Source organism: Camelus ferus, chromosome 33, assembly GCF_009834535.1.
Source record: "Camelus ferus isolate YT-003-E chromosome 33, BCGSAC_Cfer_1.0, whole genome shotgun sequence".
Lineage (NCBI taxonomy): Eukaryota > Metazoa > Chordata > Mammalia > Artiodactyla > Camelidae > Camelus > Camelus ferus.
The window spans coordinates 3,271,368-3,290,700 of record NC_045728.1 but is presented as its reverse complement, the minus strand read 5'-3'; the positions used below and the strand labels follow the sequence as shown (position 1 = coordinate 3,290,700).

The 19,333-nt window shown below is 51.0% G+C and overlaps 1 long non-coding RNA gene and 1 other non-coding gene across 5 annotated transcripts in view; one reads left to right on the top strand and one right to left on the bottom strand.

The window, feature by feature from the left end:
• The first annotated feature begins 243 nt into the window (after positions 1-243).
• LOC116661145 overlaps positions 244-19,333 on the top strand; it is a 225,036-nt gene continuing 205,946 nt past the window's right edge. For all 4 annotated transcript variants that reach the window (XR_004316913.1, XR_004316911.1, XR_004316910.1 and 1 more), the window contains exon 1: positions 244-379. This is a non-coding gene — a long non-coding RNA (uncharacterized LOC116661145). The remainder of the gene's footprint in view (positions 380-19,333) is intronic.
• Positions 14,176-14,247, bottom strand: TRNAG-UCC. Its single transcript has one exon. It is a non-coding gene; the product is annotated as a tRNA-Gly (tRNA).

Below are 19,333 nucleotides of genomic sequence, written 5' to 3'. Positions count from 1 at the left end.
GGGTTTGGGCCGCTTCCAGCAGGGCTGGTTGGTGTGGAGGGGTGGTGGCTGTGGGAATGGCACCGCCCGCCTGGCCTCAGAGAGGGTGGCTGTTTCCTCCGTGTCCCCGGAGCCGGCATCCGTGTCACAGGCTGTGTGGGAAAGGAAGGCCGCCCGGGGCGTGGAGGTCGGGACAGCGCGGGTGTGGCCTGGGAGGGGCCTGGGAGGGAGGCAGAGAGGGAGTCTTGGGGGAATAAGGGGGAAAGGGCCTGAAAAGCGGGATGAGGCACTCCTCCAGCTCTTGGCTCTTGTTATCTTGGAAAATTAAAGCCAGGCCTCGGCTGGAGCATTCCGCTTGAGATTCTGCTGGGAAACGAAGAAGGCTGAGGAGGAGCGGGTGGTGAGTGGGACTTTTCCTCCTCAGTTGGTAGTGTATGTGCGGGGGTGGTGTGTGTCCATTCACCAGCTGGTTACTGAGGACCTACTGTGTGCCAGACCCCGGCTTTAGGGGTGGATGAAATAGAAGTCATGGTTCCTGCCCTTAGAGAGCTCACAGTCTGGTGAAGAACGCAGACAAACAGATGATGATACGATGTTACATTATTCAACCTGGAAAATGTCAGTAGTATAGAATATGTATTTATTAGTGCATAATATGGTATGTTAATGTACTCGTTTATTACTGTATAATATATAAAGTTACAAACTATGTGCAGTAAATCAGCAGTGTGTACATAAGTGCACAGCTATACACACACTCGTACTCTACAGTGTAGCGCGTGGTGTGTATACTCTGCGCACACACTGTACGTGGGGAGAGACGCACAGCGGCACATCTGCACGCACAAGTGCTGTGCCGCTGCCCTTCTCCTCTGCTGACTCCGATTCTCCCTGCAGCAGCTCTGTGCTGGCCGGTGGACTGCTTGGACTTGAGCCCAGGCAGTCTTCCCCAGGGTCCACCTCTCAGCTACCTCACCATTCAGCCTCTCAGGAGAGGTGTGTACAGGGTGCAAGAAAAGACTTGAAAGAATATTTAACACTGCCAGGGAGTTGGAGAGGTGTCACAGAGAACAAGTCTCCTGTCCAAGATGGTGTCTGCCTGTGTGTTGAGGGTGGAGAGGGCGGTAAGGTGTTCTAAGGAAGGAATCAGAACTTCCCAGGGCACAGGAGCGAGGGAGAGGAAGGCACCGCATTTCAGGTCAGCCCAGGTCAGGTACAGGCACCGTAGCACATCCTGGGCGCTCCAGCCCCAGCCCTCCAGCCCCAGCCCTCCAGCCCAGCCCACAGGAGGCGATGTCAAGGCCCCTCACCCCGGCTGACAGCAGTTGGGGAAGGGAGGCGGGAGGGTGGGGCAGGATGTGAGCTGCCTGCTTCCCAGCGGTGATGCCCGTCCGGGCCGTGAGCTCCTTGCCAGAGGGGTGAGCACAGCAGAGGTGAGGGGGAGCTGCCATGCAGTTGCTCAGCCTCCGGCACGTGGAGTGGGATTGCCTGGGTCAGCTGGCCATCTGCGTCTTGTTCAGCATCCCTACCCCTGGGAGCCCCACTCTCTGGCCCATCTGTCCAGCTCAAGGGGAGGTTTGCAGGCAAAGGGATGAGCTTGCTGTGTTTCTCTAACCAAACAGATGCTTAGAACAAATAAACAGACCAGGAAGCCGAGAGAGGTTGTGGCAGCTTAGTAGAGACAGGCCGTCCTTTTTGAAGGTTGTTGATGTGCTGGAAGGGGCGGACATCTAGGGCCAGATCATATCTGACCGTGTGCTGAGGCCAGGATTCTCAGATCACCCATTATGACAGCATTTGTTTAATGCTTTACAGTTTCCAAAGTCCCGAGATCACCAGCCAATAAAGAGTTGATGGGGGCCTTGCATTCAAGTTCTTGGCCTCCAAACTGTGGCCTCTTTTCTCTGCCTGTGCGATCCTCAACCTTGGTAGGTCAGTCTAGAGAACATTAGGGGTCCCCTGGGAAATTGCAAGCTTGCTTTGACTGATGGTGTGATTTAATTGATTACAGATTCCTTGTCTCCTTTAGGAGAACAGGCTGGAGGAAACCTGCAGGGCAGAGCGCTGAGGTTTTGCTCGGGGGACTGTTCCTACAGTCAGACCTTTCCCCTCCTGGGGCGGGAAACCAGCCCGGCTCTGCAATCAAACAGACCTGGGTTTTTGGACTCTGCCTCAGCAGGACCCTGGATGAATTCCTTCACTTCTCTGGGTTTCAGTTTTCCTCTCCATAGAGGAAGATAACAACGCCTTGCTCCCGGGTTTTGTGAGGATCCATAGGGGAGCGTTCGATGATGGTGACCTCCCTTCCCATTTCTCCCCTGGCTCGTCCCTCAAGTCTATTCTGGCAGGAAGACTGCATCCAATTGCTTGGCCCCTCTCATCTCCCTGGACTTGGCTGCCTCCTTTTCCAGCCGCTCCGTGCTCTCATCCAGCCCTGTCTTAGTCACCTAGAGACCGAGCACTTGGCTACTGGACAGTCCCCACCCCAGCATGCCATTAAGGAGTTGGTAGGCTTGCGTGAGATAACCCTGTACCATCCTCCCTCGGTGTCCATGGACCGAGGACCCCCTGCAGGTACCGAATCCACAGATGCTCAATCCGCGTATAAAATGGCGTAGTATTTTCATTAAATCATGCACATCCTGCCGTATAATTTAAATCATCTCTAGATTACTCATGGTACCCAGTACAATGTAAGTGCTGTGTAAATAAATGCAAATGAGTGTAAATACTGTGTAAACAGTTGGCAGTCTAGGGCAAACTCAAGTTCTGCTTTTCGGAATTCTCTGGAATTGTGTGTGTGTGTGTGAATATTTTCCATCTGCAGTCAGTCGAATCCACAGAAGCAGAGCCCGCGGATACAGAGGGGGATGCAGTGCTTAGCCGAGCGGCTGGCTTGCTAGCCTGCTGGGTGGATGCTAGCTCCGACTAGTCCTGTTGTTAAGTGGGATTCACGGGGAAAACGACAGTGATTCACCACCTCCTGGGGCTGGACGAGACCTTTGCACGGGTCCTTCTCCGTCTCCTCTTCTGACAGCAGAGGCCTCGGTGGCAGAGTAAGTTAGCTCTGGGGGTAGATCCCATCCGTCCATTCATTCACTCACTCACTCACTCACTCAACACTTACCGTGTGCCAAGTACTGCATCAAGGGTTGATATGGGAAGATGAGTAAGACACATCGCCAGCCGCCAAAGAGCTCACGACCTGCCTGGGGAGGCAGACACGTACACCGGGTCAGGCCATGTGGCAGGTGCCGTAGTGGGCGCACGTGTCGGGTGTTGGAGCGAGTGAAGGACATCCTCGAAGGGGCAGCAGACGCTTCCTGGAGCTGGTGGTGCCTGAGCTCAACTTTTAAGAAGCAGAAGCTAGTCAGGTTAAGTGGGGATTCCTGGAGGGCGGGGCAGGTCTTCCTGGTGAAGGGGAGAAAGGATGCTGCCCCCAGGGCACCACGTGGCTCCTGACTCCTGGAACCAGAGCCCCAGGGGAGGGAGGTCTGGAGCGGGAGTCTTGAGGAGGAGAGAACACTCAGTTGGTGGAGTGAACTTTCTCTCCTGAGCAAGGTCCTGAAGGCACAAGCCGCAGGGTTGCATGCGGGGCCCTGCAGATGGGTTGGAGTGGAGAGGCCCTGGCCAGATGACCGGGGTAAAAACTGCCAGAAGGCTTTGGGGTCCGCTCTTTCTCAGATTCCCCCCGTGGGTTATAGGAGAACACTTACATCTCCTAACCACGTATTTGCTGAAAGAAGCATTAGAACAAAGGGAAAAAGGAAGCAGGACGCGAAATGAAACTGGGTCATCTGTGCGCGTTCAGTGCGTGTGCAGCCGGGGTGAGCGGGCCGTCTCCCGGAGGGCGGAGTGTGGAGCCGTGCGTGAGGGACAGAGCCCCACGTGGTGTGTGCAGCCGACACGAACGCGACGATTTTCTCGGTTACCTGCTCGGGTACCTGAGAGCAGGCCATACGAGCACCCCCGGGGAGACGGGCTCTTGGCACTTCAGGGGTTGGAGAGGCCCCTCAAAACCAGCAGGGGCTTCTTTTCTGAAGCATTTCCTGTTATAATGCAGCATTAGTCAGGGTTCTTGGTTGTAAAGAGAAGAAACCAACTTGGTTTGCTTAAGCAGAAAACAGACTGTTGGAAGTATTCAGTAGCTCCTAAAATCTGTGGGAGGACTAGTGACCCAGTCTCGGGCACGCACCGAGGGAGTGAAGGCTCTGCCCGAATCCTCCCCTGGGAGCAGCGGCTGCTTCTGCTGTCGCTCCTGCAGGCACCACTCCCGCTAGAAACTTGCCTCCACAGGACGAATGCTCACAGATCCTTGGCTTTTAACTCAGTTGTGCTGTGTGGAGGCCTCCAGCTGGCCACACTGAGGCCACTTGCCCCTCCCCCAGCTGCCCGGGGAGGGCGAAGAGGAGCTGTGTAGCCTGCTTGGCTCTGGTGAGAAGGAGGGATTTCTCCCCCTACCAGGAGAGTGTTCGGGTGCTGGGTGGCCCCAAATGACAGACGTCTGCCACGTTCTTCGACCTTCTGGGTCTGGCTGCCAAAGACACCTGCTCTCGACTCTGCCCTCCTCCGCCTCCTTAGCGATTCTGAGGCCTGAACAACCAAGGGGTTTTCTCCGTCACTCTTGGGAGCGTCTACCGCTTGAATTGATTGGTCTCCAACACCTTCCCTGAAAGCTGTATGCCATTTTCCTTTGAGTGAAAAGAGATGCAACGGCCTAACTGTAAAGACGACTGTAAGCTGTAAAATCTCTCTTCCTCTGAGAGATTTCTGCCCACAGACCCTTCTTGCCCCAGACTGTGGGCGTCACAGGTGGGCAGGGGGGACGGGGCCACTCAGTGAGTCTCTGACTTTTTCCAGCTTTTTCCTGCTTTGACAAATGGCACAAATCACACTTTCACTGGTTAGACCCAAGTTAAAAAAATTCAGAGCCTGCCTGCCTGCCTGCCTGCCTGCCTTCCTCTCTCGATCTTTTGATGGATCTAATCTGGATTGCCTCGGAACTCACCTGTCCGTGGACTTACCACCTAGAACAGAGAAGGTGGTTGGGGAATCTGCATGCTGATGCGGGTTTTGACCCTCTTTGGTATTCCAGCAACACTTGTGCTGATTTACTGCGATGAGAACGCTCGGCTCTGGCCCTAAAATGCTCTGAGAGCGTCCGTCTCCTTTCAGAGGGCCACCCCTGACTTGTCAGAGCGCTAGGGTGGTCTGGGGAGGGGATGGCACGGACCTTTTGCTTTGCTTCCTTTTCCTTCCTGTCCCCTGATCTTTGGCCAGTTGGTTATTTCCTCATCCTGCCACTAAAGACGGAAAGCAGGGAGAGGAGGTAAAACTTGTTCCCTCGCCTTGGTGGCTCAGGACGTGGTTTGTTACCGTGAAGTCAGTGCGTACTTTGTCCATGTCTTTCTGCTGCCCTCCGCCTTGTCTTCCTCTCCGCGTTATCACCTCGTTAAGTCTGAGAGCCTTGCCAAAGCTCACATGACCTTTGCATCTTCAGGAAACCCCATAGACCTTTTATCAGCAAAAACGATGGCTGTTCCAAACAGAAAAGAGAGAATTTCTTGAGTGCCCCAATTCCTCCGAAGGTCAGACTTAAGTCTCTTTATGGGATCAGTTTGCCTCATAGGGGTTAAAAGAGGACGGGTACCATCCACCTTTCCATTTACAAATCCCATTCCCAAGCTGAATCCAACTGGAGGACCAGAATTTGGGGAGGCTGTGCTTCCTTAACCATTAGGGTATGAGCATTACAAAGAAGTTCCTGGTTACTTGAAGACCAGAACTATAATCGAATTTTTAGCCCAAGACTTGGCAGGTTATGTAGAGCCCAGGGCTCAGAGCCCCGTCACCATGTGTAACTTCAGTGTCACAGGCGAGGGCATTGTCCAGGAGCAGTTATTCCTGACCTTTCCCTCTGCTCTCCCTCCCTTCTCTTCCCCTCTCCTCTTCCCTGGGGACCCGACCCAGACCCACATTCCTCCATTATCACACTTCCTTCTGCAGATGGAACAGGCTCACTCCAGGATGCCGATCTGTGTGAAAGCTCTCCAGGGCTGGTGGGAACGCGGCTCCCAGAACCTGACTCGTTTCAGAAGCTTATCTTCTGGCACTTGCTCCTCCAAAGAAAAAGGCTCAGGCCAGAGGATGAAAGCGGCAGCCCAAGGCTGCGTGAAATGGAGCGTTATACGCGGACGCACAGCCCACCCCACCCCAGGGACCGGAGTGGGAAGGCAGTAAATGCTGCCTAAGCCCCTCGCCGACAATGTGTAAGAAACAAGTGAATCTGCCCAGCGTCCCTTTGGCCCAGCCACACTCGGGGTCGTTTGTCACAGCCCTGTCATTACCTGCTCTGGGTCCAGCGCGCCAGAGCTCCGGTGGGGTGGCGGGTGGGGTAGCCGTCCCTTCCGGCAGCCCCCTAGACAGGAGCTGTGCCTCGTCGGTTTCACTGGCAGAGGGTGTGGGGCAAGCTGGTACGTCTCCGCGAGATGTTAGAGGTTTGGTGACGGATGGGGTAGCTCTGTGTGTGTGTGTGTGTGTGTGTGTGTGTGCACGCCCAGGTGACTGTGTGCCGGAGGGAGTGTGTATTCCATGCGTGCTCAAGTTTGCTTCACATGGCTGCTTGGGTTTGAGGCCAGAGGGATGGCCAGTGAGGGCAGTGCTGGGGGAGGGAGGGGTTGGGTGGGGGGCAGCTGGAGCTGGGGGAGTGGAATGGGGGAGGCGTGTGAAATGTGGGTGGCATAAGAACTGATTTTACGGCTGGTTGGAGCTTGAAAATTCTTTGGCTAAAATAAAAGGATCAAAATTTTTTTATGCTGAAGAAATGATTTTATTTTTTTCCTCTTCTCTTCTTTGGTTCCTTTTCTGTAATAATTTGCCAAACTCCCTCAGAAAGAAAAAAACCCCCAAATGGGTTCAAGGTGCAGAAAGCACAGCTTAGCTCCGTGGGAAGGGGCGGCCCGAGGGGGCGGGTGGGCTCAGCGGGCCTAGGGACAAGCTCCCGGGGTGCTGGCCTCCTCCCCTGCCGGGGGCCACACACCCACCCACCCATCTGGAAAAGTTGTTCTTTGTCTTTTGCTCTGGTTTTCACTGGCACTTTCTTCCTTATTAACTGTGTCCAATCAAACTGGCACAGACGGGTCTTGGGAAGACCATTGGGAGCCATCCCCTTCCTCCTGCCTCTCGAGCTCTGAGACTTCTGCTTCCTGCCCCGTCCTGTCTTCTGGCCCCAGCTCAGCCTGCCCCTCCTGACGTCACGCTTTATCCCCCTTGACTGTGTCTGTCACTCTGCCTGCACAGTTTGGTGTTGGGGTCGGGGTGTTGACCTGGCGAGAGCCACAACAGAACCATGAAGGAAAAGGAACACATTTCACCAACGTCACTAATGCTCGTTGGCCCCATACCTCCTCCATCTTGCAGACAGAACACTGAGTTACGGGGAGACACAGTGGACGGCACGCTTGCTTCAACGAACCAGCAGTGAGTGGCCTTTGGATTTCTCATTTGGTTCTTTGAACACATTTCTTTTTCTTACCCAATTTGAGATACTAAGGTGACAGTTGGATCATAGAATTTTATAGTTGGAGAAATCCTTACAGAACACGGGCACCGAAGGGTCTTCAGTAGTGCCCTGGGGAGCGCCCTCAGCTCGCAGCAGAGGGGCAGTTCCATGCCTGCTGACGTCGTTTTCTGAGTTTTCGCAAGATGGAAACTCCTCGGGTGAATTTCATCCACCTTCCCTATTTAAGAGATGAGCAAAATGAGCCAGGCGATAAAGAGAGAAAGAAAACAAATGTCTTCCACCAAGAGCTCTGTTTACTTGTAATTTGTCCGTTACTTAGATGAAAACACACGCGCACATGCAAAACAAAGCCCAGGTGTTTGACTATTTAGGTGCCATTTGTCAAGACAAATGGAAACGCTTTACTTTAATCCTTAGGGTAAAACTGTGTGAGGTTTTCATTTAAAATGGGCGTTTGGGGCAGGGCAGGGGAAGATTTTTGTCTCTGTAGATGCCCATGGCATGGGACAGTCTTCATTTTTATATCTTAAGAACATAGATGGTGGTGACAGAGTGACAGGAGATAAGGTCCAAATGGATGACAGTGTTAAGGCTGCTGATTAAACTTCTTCCTTTTTTTTTTTTTTTGGTTGGAGTCAAGTGATTTTCTCTGGATGTTAAAAGTCACAGAGTTTGGGATGACAGATTGGTGAAAGAGGAGCTTGGAGCTCACCTGGTGGTGTATTTCCACCATCAGTACTCCTCTGCTAGAAACACTTGGCCTGTTGCAGTGCTGAATTGAAAGATCTTGTTTGGTCCCTAAGGGTCTGGGTGGCCACAATTAAAACAGGAAAGCCAGAAAATATGAATTTCATCAATATGAAGTTCATGAATGCAATTGTGCAATGACATCTGATTTCAACATATCCTAATATGTTTCAACATAGCCTAATATGCCTTGACTAAGTATATGTATATTTTTGGTGGCGATTATTTGAAACAATAACTCAGAATCTTATAAATTTTAGATCCCCAGACAGTGAGATCATCATTCCTTTTGTCCATTTCATCTAAAATTATTGAAATATGGGAATGTTTTGATCATTGAATCTGGAGGAACCATATAGATCATGTGGGTCAATAATTTCCAGACTATTCTCCGAGGAGACAGAGAGAGAGAGAGAGAGGAAGTGTTAAGGGTAAGGAGTTGGTTCTAAGTGGGCATCTTTGGGCTCCCCAGGCCTGCTTCAACCGGAACAGCTCCTGTAAGGTTGACTGTTCACATCACAATTGCCTGGTTGAGCTTTAGAAACTGTAGTCCCTGATACAGGTAGGTTTTACTTTGGTTATGACATAATTTTCACGCTTTTTATTTAGCAATTGAATTATTTTCTTCATCAAGTCTTCTGATTATATATATGTATATGCATATATAACCACGTATTTATGCATGTGTATATTTTTATCATATGCAACATACATAAATGTAAATTATGTTATCATATGTGATGTATGATAAAGTATATGTTAGACAAATAAAATGGATAAAACCAGAATGAATCTGATTGGAGACTAAGTGGTGAGCCCAGAGCCCTACCAGCCTGGCTCCCTGGGTCTTCTGAGATACTTTTATGCCTACACTTTTAGTATCTCAGGAACGCAGAATGGAAACCGCTACTCTAGACAATAGGTGTGTATCAAAAAGAGTATGTGTAAGTGGCATCTTTGCAGATGAAATAACATCTCATCTGCCCCAGGGGATCTTGTGTGCACTCTGCTGAGACAAGGCAGCCAAAAGCAGAACACATGCAAGAAGTATTTTAGAGAGACAGCAGAGTTGCTTTTCCGGTGAAGTAGTAAGTCTGCAGCCTGTGAGCAGGGGTTGACAGGCCAGGCTGTGTGATCATCAGGTGGCCTGGAGCGGTCCGTGATGAAGCTCACCGGGAAGGGGGTGGGTGCTCCAATGGAAAGACAAGCCCCGCTGAACTGTAACTCCAGGTACCAAACTAGTGGACGGCAACTCCAGCAAGTCCCCTGGGAGGGTTGTCCTGGTTGATGTGTGGCATGGACAGACTGGTGTTACCGCCATGTCGTCGGAAGTTCGTTTTCTAATGCTGTGTCCAGTGATCTGCTCACCTTACTGCGGACGCTGGCTCTGGCCCCTTCAGTTACCCCCGTGCTGGACTCACCCTGCAGGCAGGCAGTGGCATCCTTCAGTTCCATAAACTGCTGCGGCCACCAGCTCGGCTGGCCTCCTGTCCTTGCTTGGTCATTCTGTTGGTAGGTGGACATTGGGATTTCTTGAATGACCTAGGGTAAGGAGATTCACAAGGAAGTGGTGGGGTTGCCTAAGGCAGAGGTGGAAGAAAGCATTTGTTTCTAGGTAGGAACTCGTGAGTAATGAGATTTTTACTTTTAAAGTTGAACGATGAGGGTTTCTTAGCGGAGACCACCAAGGAGAGCTCATGGTTCTGTCTGTTCAAGGGAAGTCTTTGAGCACCTCCTGTTGTCAGCGGTCACATCTCTACAAACTGCTGGAGATGTCCTCACCTTCAGAAGATGCTATTGCGAACCCAGCCTCTGAGATGCGGGTGGTTGGGCTGTTTGTCCTGCGTCCCCTGCTTTCGAGCATAGCCCATCTCCTAACTCACGTGTGACTTTTTCAGATGCTTGCTTGGGGGTGGGGGTAAAGTCTGTGGTTCAAGGACAGGCTTTGTCTCTGTGGGAAGCTGAAAGGCTGTGTTACAAGCATCCTGGCCTGGGGCCTTCTTAGCGCAGTTAATTCTAACGACAAATATTCACTGTGTGTCCGACACACCAGGCTCTGCTCTGACTGAGCTGTTTTGATGTGGTCGTGGAGAGTGGGTCTGAAAAATTAATGACTTTAAAGTGTGCTCACCAACCTAAGGTTGTGCAGGCACGATGACAGGTATTATTCCCAGCCCGTCCTTGGCTGTGGGGGGACCTGCCCACGAGGTCTGGGTTCGTGGTTTCGCTTCTTCTCTGTAGCTGGGGGAAGGGAGGCAGCCCTTGGCCCTCCGCCAGTGTCTGTAATCCTCACAGCAGGCTCCCGTATCTTCTGGGTGGGCCTGTGTCTTTTGTTACACATTTGTCCCCCAACCCAGACCACTTCTGAACTCGGGTGGAGAGCACGCCCAGGAGCCGTTCAGCGGGGCCAGCGGACTGGGGGACGCCCTCAGGCCTAATTTGTTCCGCTTCCCTTCAGCCCCTCAGCGCTAATTCATTTGTTTGCATTTGGAGGAAAAAAAAAAAGCACCTCTCATTATTGTCTATCCTTTATTTCCTGGAATTTGACATGAAAGTTGTCATTGTTTTAGTTAGTGGCCGCCAAAGGAAGAAACCACTGGAGCAGCAGTTCTCCGTGGCAGGGGTTTCGGATCCTGTGACTTTCAAGTCTGGGTGTCCGTTCTATTGGAACTGAATGTGCACTGAATTTGGGGTGAGTGCAGCGGGGGCTGTATTTATTTTTAAACTTCTTCAGGCCGTAATGAAAACCAGCTGCTTCTCCAACAAGTGCGTTACTTTTCCCACAGAAAGCCTGGCCGTCGGGCTGGAGCTGCAGGGGCTTCGTGCTTTGACTTTTCCTAGTTCAGCCTTCCTGCGTTTTCCCCCTTAATCTTTCAGTCCCTCGGCCCTTGGTGGTGGGTCGATTGGTGCCTTATCTCCTGACTCCTTCTGTACCTGTGACTCCACCGGCACTGTTCGTTTGCGGAGGACAGACGTGGGGCCCTTCCGTCACTCGGTCGTGGGGCGGAAAGGGTAGAGCCCTGCTGAGAAGGGCGGCCGCCTTCAGTTTGCTTCTGGGGTGAGGCCCGCATCTCTGCCGGCTGTGTGTAACCCCAGCGCCAGGTCCAAACTGGGCAGATTATTTTGGGTGCCAGAAGATCATTCCTTCACAAGTGCCATTCAACGAGGCCCCTCCGGTCACCTTTTCTCCGGAAGAGCAGCACTGAGTGAAAATCCTCACCTAAGTTTACAGGCTGATGAGTGGGAGGGCGGGGGGCACAGGAGGCGTAGCGGAGCAGAGCGCAGGGCCATAGACAGTGTCACACTGGCCACCTCTGTGGGTCTGGACACGCGAGCACTCGGAAGAATGATGCGCCAGCTGCTCCCTGCGCCCTGCGTGCCCGATGCAGGCAGATGGTGGAATGCACCCCTTTTTTTTCCCTCCTGTAATAGAACGGTTTTTGGCAGGGATGCTTCCCAGTTATTAAAAACGGGGCAATGAGGTGAGCTATAAATGCAACCCTCTGTGTAGGAAAATCCAGAAGAAGTAAGTAAGGAAAAGAAGACAGAGTGAGGACTGCCTGAGGGAAACAGATCAAATGTAAGTGGAGAGAAGGATAAAGGATTGTTGGAGTTGAATGGGAGAGACGGAAAGTGCGAGAAGGTGAGTAAAAACGTCCTCAGTGGAATCAAAGAGAGAATCCCAGGGACCTGCCCGCCCCCGCGCCCCCGAAAGAGAGCGCATTGGGGGAGGGGTCACGGGGGAGACAGAGTTTATAGGTCAATGGAAGAAACAGCAAGAATGAGAATAAGGAGCCGAGTGGCTTCTAGGTCATTGGACACCCTAGAAGCCGTGGGTAACGTGAACTTCAGAGAGACTGGGGGCCAACTTCCGCTGAACCAGTTCCGAGAACATGATCTAGTGTGTCCTGCCTCCTGACAGGGCCCCGCTCTGGGGACCGGAGACATGTGCCCCCGAGGCTCACAGGTGTGTCCGGCGTCCACATAGGCTGTCTTTTCTGTTCCCGCACCCCTGGCCGCCGTCACACGTGTTTAGCTCCTGATTCTGCTCTGCGAGGTGAATTGCCCCTGTCCTCCACCCAGTCGGTTTTAGCGCGTTTTCTCTTTCCTCACCAGCATGGGAGTCTCAGGGTGAGGAGCGCGCCCTAGTTTTCTTCTGTATCATGGGCAGCCATGTGGCGTGGGATGCAGGCGGTGGGTGTGGAGGCGCCATGGGGCAGAGTGACCTTCTAGGAGAAAACCAGCCTGCTTATCCACCCCTTCCTTCCTCCTCCCTTCCCCCTTCCTCTCTCCCCCCTCCCTTCCTTCCTCCTTCCAGTGTTTATCACAAACTTCCCAGGTGCCACGCACTGTTCTGGGCCCTGGGGGTGCGCAGGAAACAAGCACATACCACCCGCCAAGGCTGCCATTCCAGCCGGGAAGGAGGACAGTGCAGCGACACGAGTACACACGGAGCACACCGTGTGCTGCGATGGGCGGGGTTAAGTCCTTGAAGGCTGAGGGACGGGAGGGGCTCAGGTTTGGACAGGGTGCAGGGAATGTTCTTTTTATATTGGTGACATTTGAGTAGAGACTTGAATGTCGTGGGAGAGCTCTCTGGGGGAGAAGCGTGCAGGTGTGGGGGACAGGAAGGCCTGAAGCAGAAGCTGCCCAGTGTGCCTAGAGGGTAGCAGGGAGGCTGTTGGGCTCGAGTGGGGTCGGCAGGGGCAGGTGAGGTCGGGGAGGGACCAGGGCCCAGAACCCACAGGTTCTCAGAGCCAGGGTAAGTCAGCATATCAGATTCCTTTCTGGGTGAGACGAGGAGCTCCTGTTGGAGAGCACACTGTGGGGCAGGTGTGGGAGCCGTGAGCCCCCGGGGGCTGTGGCAGTGGCTGCGGCAGGAGCTCTGGTGGCTGGGACCAGGGAGGTGGTGGCTGAGATGAAGGATGTCCTGGGATGCTGGGCCTTTTGGGAGGTGGCACTGACAGCGTTGCTGATGGGTTTGATGGCGGGGGTGGAGGAGCAGAGGTGAAGACCCCTCCGGGATTTGGGCCTCATCAGAAGGTGTGTGAGCAACTTGAGTTTTGTGACTCTGGACCAGTCCTGAACGAAGGAAGCCTGAGAGGAGCCTGGGCCTCAGTTTCCCTGTGACCAGCCTGGGCTGATGGACACCTGGACGGCAGTGGCCACACCACGTCTTAAGTCCGGGTGAGGGCGGCATTGAGTGCGGTTCAGGAACAGTCGTTCGTTCATCCTACAGATACACAGAGCACCTATTATGACGCGGTTTTAGGTGATGGTTCAGGTGGTCCCACCTCTTTCATCTGGCCAGAATCTACTCTTGTTTCGGGACCTGAACTCCTTCTTTTCTTTTTCTTTTTTAAATTTTCTTTTAAAATTTTATGTATTTATTTTTTAATTTTATTTTTTATTGAAATGTAGTTGGTTTACAATGTTAATTTCAGGTGTACAGCAAAGCGATTCAGTGATACATATACATATATACACACACACACATTTATATATTCAAATTCTTTTCCATTGTGTGTTATTGCAAGAAATTAAATCTAGTTCCCTGTGCTAAACAGTAGGTCCTTGCTGTTTATCCATTTTATGTATAGTAATATGTCTCTATTAATCCCAAATGACTTCAACAAAATCCGGTCTGATTTGACTTTGGTGTGGTTGAAGGTAGTCAGAGTGCTATAAACAGACTTTATTCTTTAGAGCAGTTTGAAGTTCACAGCAAAACTGAGGAGAAAGTACAGATATTTCCCACATGCCTGCTGCCCTGCGTACAGTCTCCCTTGCTCCCCCATCAGCACGGTGCATTTGTTACAGCCTGCGAACCTACAGTGACATGTCATCATCACCCAAAGTCCATACTTTACATTAGGGTTCACTTTTTTGAGGGGGGTGATTAGGCTTGTTTATTTATTTATTTTCTCTGGAGGTGCTGGGGATTGAACCCGGGACCTCGTGCGTGGAAAGCACGCGCTCTACCGCTGAGCTAGACCCTCCCTCCCAGGGTTCGCTTTTGAGCGAAACATTCTATGAGGTTTGACAAATGTATAATGATGTGGACCCACCGTTACAGTATCCCACGGAGTAGCTTCACTGCCCTAAAAGTCCTCTGCACTGATTTCAGTTCCACCTATTCACATCTCCTTCCCCCCCTCCCTGGGACCCCCCAGCCCCTGGCAACCACTGATCTTTTTACTGTCTGTGTAGTTCTGCCTTTTCCAGAATGTGATAGAGTTGGAATCACACCACGTGTAGCCTTTTCACTTTGGCATCTTTCACTTAGAAATGGGTATTTAAGTTTCCTCCATGTCTTTTTATGGCCTGATGGCTCATTTCTTTTTAGTGCTGAATAATATTCCTTTGTTCGGATGGACCGCAGTTTATTTATCCATTCAACCTATCAAAGGGCATTTTAATTGTTCCCACCTTTTAGCCGTTATGAATAAAGCTGCTTTAAATATCTGTGTGTGGGTTTTCGTGTTGATGTAAGTTTTCAACTTATTTGGATAAGGACCAAGGAGCATGATTGCTAGATCATATGTATGGTAGGAGCACATTGGGTTTTGTAAGAAACTGCCAGGGTGGGAGTGAGGAAATTGGATGAAGGTGGCCAAAAGGTACAAACTCCCAATTATAAGATAAATGCGTCTTGGGGGTGTGATGCACAAGATGGTAACTATGATAACATTGCTGCGTGGTGTATTAGTTGAAAGTAGGTTCTGAAAGTTCTCATTACAGGGGGAAAAAACCCATTATTTTCTTATTCTTTTTCCTGTATCTATACGAGATGACGTATGTTAACTAAACTCACTGTGGTGATCATTTTACAGCAGATGTAAGTCATTATGCTATATGCGTATACTTATCCAGGGCTGTATGTCAATCACATCTCAATAAAACTGAAGGGAAAAAGGAAAGAAAGTACCAAAGTGTCTTCCGCAGTGTCTGTACCGTTTTGCATTCCCACCAGCAATGAATGAGAGTTCCTGTCACTCCACATCTTCATCAGCATTTGGTGGTGTCAGTGTTTGGGATTTTGATCATCTAATAGGTGTGCGTTGGTATTTCATTGTGGTTTTAGTCTGAAGTTCCCTAATGGCAGGAAGTTGAGCATCTTTTCAAATGTTTATTCTCCACGTGTATGTCTTATTTCATGAGGTGTCTGTTCAGGTCTTTTGCCAAATTTTTAATCAGATTGTTCATTTCCTTATTGTTGAGTTCTAACAAGTTTTTTTTTTTTTTTGGGTGTATTTTGGATAACAGTCCTTTATCAGATGCGTCCTCTGCAAATATTTTCTTCCCGACTGTGTCTTGCCTTGTCATTCTCTTGACAGTGTCTTTCAGCAAGCAGAAGTTTTTAATTATAATGAAGTCCAGCCTCTCCTCTTTCTTTCATGGCTCGTGCCTTGGTGCTGTATCTAAACAGTCATCGCCAAACCCAAGGTCATCTAGACATTCTCCTGCTTTATCTGTGAGGAGTGATACTGTTCTGTTGTTTGTTCAGTGCACTTCAAGTGCTTCGTGTGGCTTCTGAAACTTTCCACTCATGTTTCCCAATGTCCCTTTCCTCCCACTCCTTCTTTAATGCCCCGTCTCACTCAAGTGAGGAACACAGATTAGGTCACAGCTCCCAACAGCTCAAATTCTTATGCACAACAGATGCAAACGGAGATTGTTTAAATTCTGTTGAAGTCTGCTGGAAGGTCCTGAGAGACCCAGGCCAGCAGGCCAGTCCTGATTTTCTTGATTCTTCTATTCAGAGATGCGTATCTTCTCTCCTGTGCCCTCAACTTTTTCATATACTGTGCCTGCATCCATGCCCCCCCACCTCGCCCCTTTGTCCCCACCGTCTTACCCTGGCTTCTGTCCCATAGTGTCTGAGTCAGGAGTAAACTGAGCTAGAACTGGCTTTAAAACTCCTTTGGTCAAGGCTTCCTTTTTGTTGACAAAGTTCTGGAAATGATGACAACTGAGCTGACTGCTATATTGTGTTCCAGTAAAAAATTGTGAGGAGGTCGAGAGCAACAGTTCCATGAAAATCTTCAACCCATCTGCACCTCTGCTAAGGTTGTGGGTCCCACCCAAGCGCCCGCAGCGTCATTTTGGTCCGGTTTGCGTCCAGGACTGATTGCCAGTTTCTTTCAAATCCCTGTGCTGACTTCGCAAACTCCCTGACTTTTGGCTTTCATTCCCGGTTGCCTTTTTTTTTGGCTTTGCTTTGCTATGTGCTGTGCGTAAACCTTCCCTGAGGATTCCGGAGGTTTCACTTTGGCTCTTGCGGGTCAGTTGCCTGTTAATGCACCCTGACCCTGTGGAACCAGAAACCCAGAAGCGTCGTCATGGAAACCTTCTGACGAGCTGGAGAGCCACCCTCCTGAAGCAAAGTTTGAGGCCAGCTCAGAGGCCTCTCAGCCCGAAGGCGGCCATGGCCGGGGCTGAAGCTGGTGCCTGCCCAGCTGAAAGGATGGGGCTGAGGAGGAATTACGACGTCCACCAAGACGGGGAGGCAGCACTTTGGGGAAACACTGTCCTGCCTGCGAGCTTTATAGGGAAAGGGTTTTTGATAAAATTGTCAAGTACTCTTAGAAAGGATTATTAAAAAAATGAAGTGTGCATGATGAATTTGTAAGCAGATAGACAGGAAGAGAAGGAGAGATGGAGGACGGTGTGTGATGGAAGTTGCTCAACAGAAACATCAGAGCAGATGAGAGCGTCACTGGTGGGGAACGGAGGAGGAGCAGAGGCTGGAGACGGACACATGTGTGTTGGAGACCCCAGCCTCTGGGATCAGCGGTGGACCGACCGGCTCCATCACAGCCACCAGGGAGCTCAAGAATTTACCTCAAAGTGGGAGGGTATAGCTCAAGTGGTAGAGCGCATGCTTAGCACACACAAGGTCCTGGGTTCAACCCCCAGTACCTCCTCTAAAAATAAGTAAGTAAACCTAACCACCCCCCAATAAATAAATAAATAAATAAATAAATAAATAAATAAATAAATAAATAAATAAAACAAATTAAAAAAAAAAAAAAAAGAATTTACCTCAAAGACTCTGAGTGGCTTTGGGTTAAGACCTCCGACTCTGTTTCCAAAAACTGTCTCCCACCTTGCCCCATCCCCGGGTGAGGCTGCCTAACCTGTAGATTTGCAAAGCTGTCCGTCAGACAGTGGCAGATGGTGGTACCTGGGCCAGGCCCACCCTGTGGAGAGCCTTCTTTATGGCCTTGAGCTAAGAATGGTTTTTACATTTGTCAAGAATTGTTAAAAAAAAAAAGCTAAAGTCAAAAACGTATCTATGTGACAAAGATGTAGCTGGCCTGCAGAGGCTAAAATACCCACTACCTCCCTTTACAGGAAAGGTTTGCCTACGCCTGGCTTAAGAGGGAATAAATAAACATGCTATTACGTGGTGAAGAGGTGACGGGGTCTGCGGATTCCCACGGTGGGTCGCTCTCTTTGCAGGCAGGGGAGCATTTGCTCTGGGTGTGGCTCTCGTTGGAGAGGAACGCACCTCCGCTTTCTGAGCTCCTGCATCGTCAGGTGCTGTTAGGCGTGTCGTATTTGCACCAATGCATTACAGTTCTGGATCAGGCAGGGATTAAATGGGCTGCCCATTGAAGGGGTTATTTAAAAATACTTCAACGTTTCCTTTGTTCGGCTGGGGGAGGACAGAGCAGTTTAGGCTTGGAAGATCAGGGAAAAATCCCCAGTTATACAAATACAAGGCGCGTAGGAGGCCCGTGTGGTAGTGCGATGAGGGCTTTGTAAATGCTGTCTTACCTCCTGGTGCAGCGACTTGCCCAGGAGGGAGGGAGGAGGGATGTGAGGAAAGCAGGCCAGTTTGGGAAGGGGTCTGATTCCAGGGCTGTCTTGAACGGCTAGACCAGTCTCCCAAGCTCCAGACAAAAACTGAGGCTGTGGGCGGGGGCTGTGCATTTCGTGTGCTGGGTGCCCCTTGCCCCTAGTGCCCTGCCCAGGATTGCAGGCTGGGGGGCTGTGGCTGCAGATGGAGTGGGAGCGAGGCTCTGCGGTGCTGGTGCCGGTACGCCGTTCCCCAGGTGATGCTGAAAAGCCCGTCCTGGCGCTAGGGACAAGCTCTGACTGTTGACCTGAGTAGGGGGAGTCGTCAGAGTGACATCCTGAGAAAGTGGTGAGCCACTGGGTTGAGGACAAGGTACCTCTGAGTCCAGGGAAGTCTGGAGTTCCTGGAAAACTCAGACAAAGTGACTGTAAGAGAGAGACTCTGGGCTTTCTGCCGACGTGTCATGGGGCTTGAACGATTTACTTAAAAAACCCAAAGCAACGTGTTCGCCTCTTAACCCTGAGTTTGTGTAGATTGGTTGCACACGATCATTTATTGCTGAGTGGATGTGGAAACAGAGGCTCAGAGAAGTGAAGTCACTGGCCCAAGCCGCGCACTGAGAGGGGGACTCAGACCCACACCCGGGCGGGTGTGATTCCAAAGCTGCTCGCCTTCCCCGAGGCCCTGCTGCCGCTGGCGGAGTCACGGATTATTCAGGAGCTCCTGTGGATTATGAACCATTTTCAGATGGGAAAACTGAGCCTCAGAGAAGTGAAGCAACTTGTTCAAGGTTACTCACCTGATTGCCAGGATTCCTGCAGACCTGCCTCCGGAACAGGGAGCTCTGAGTTGCCACGGACTTCTAAGAACTTCTTATCAAAGGGATTGAGAATGTCAAATGGAGTGTGTTGAAACCCGTAGGAACAAAGGAGCATTGAGGGGAACGGGAGCTTTGCAGAATGAACACACCGCACTTTTCTTAATGACCTGCCAGTCGACGCCCTCTTTGAAAGGGCTTTTAGAAGGCAGGCAGGTCTGAGCTGCTTTTGGCGGCTTGGCTCCAGAGAGTACCTATTTATTTATTTATTAGCTCTTTAAACATTAACTTGGCTCGCCTAAAGCGGTCACCCCAGAGTTTGGAGTTCATGGACAGGGGCCAGGGAAGGGAAAGTTCCTCTTCACCCACCTCAGCACCCGAGAGCACGAGTCCCGGCTGGTGCCCAGCCATGGGATGCGCCTGCAACCTGGCTGCCTGGGCTTCTCAGACAGCTCAGCCGCTA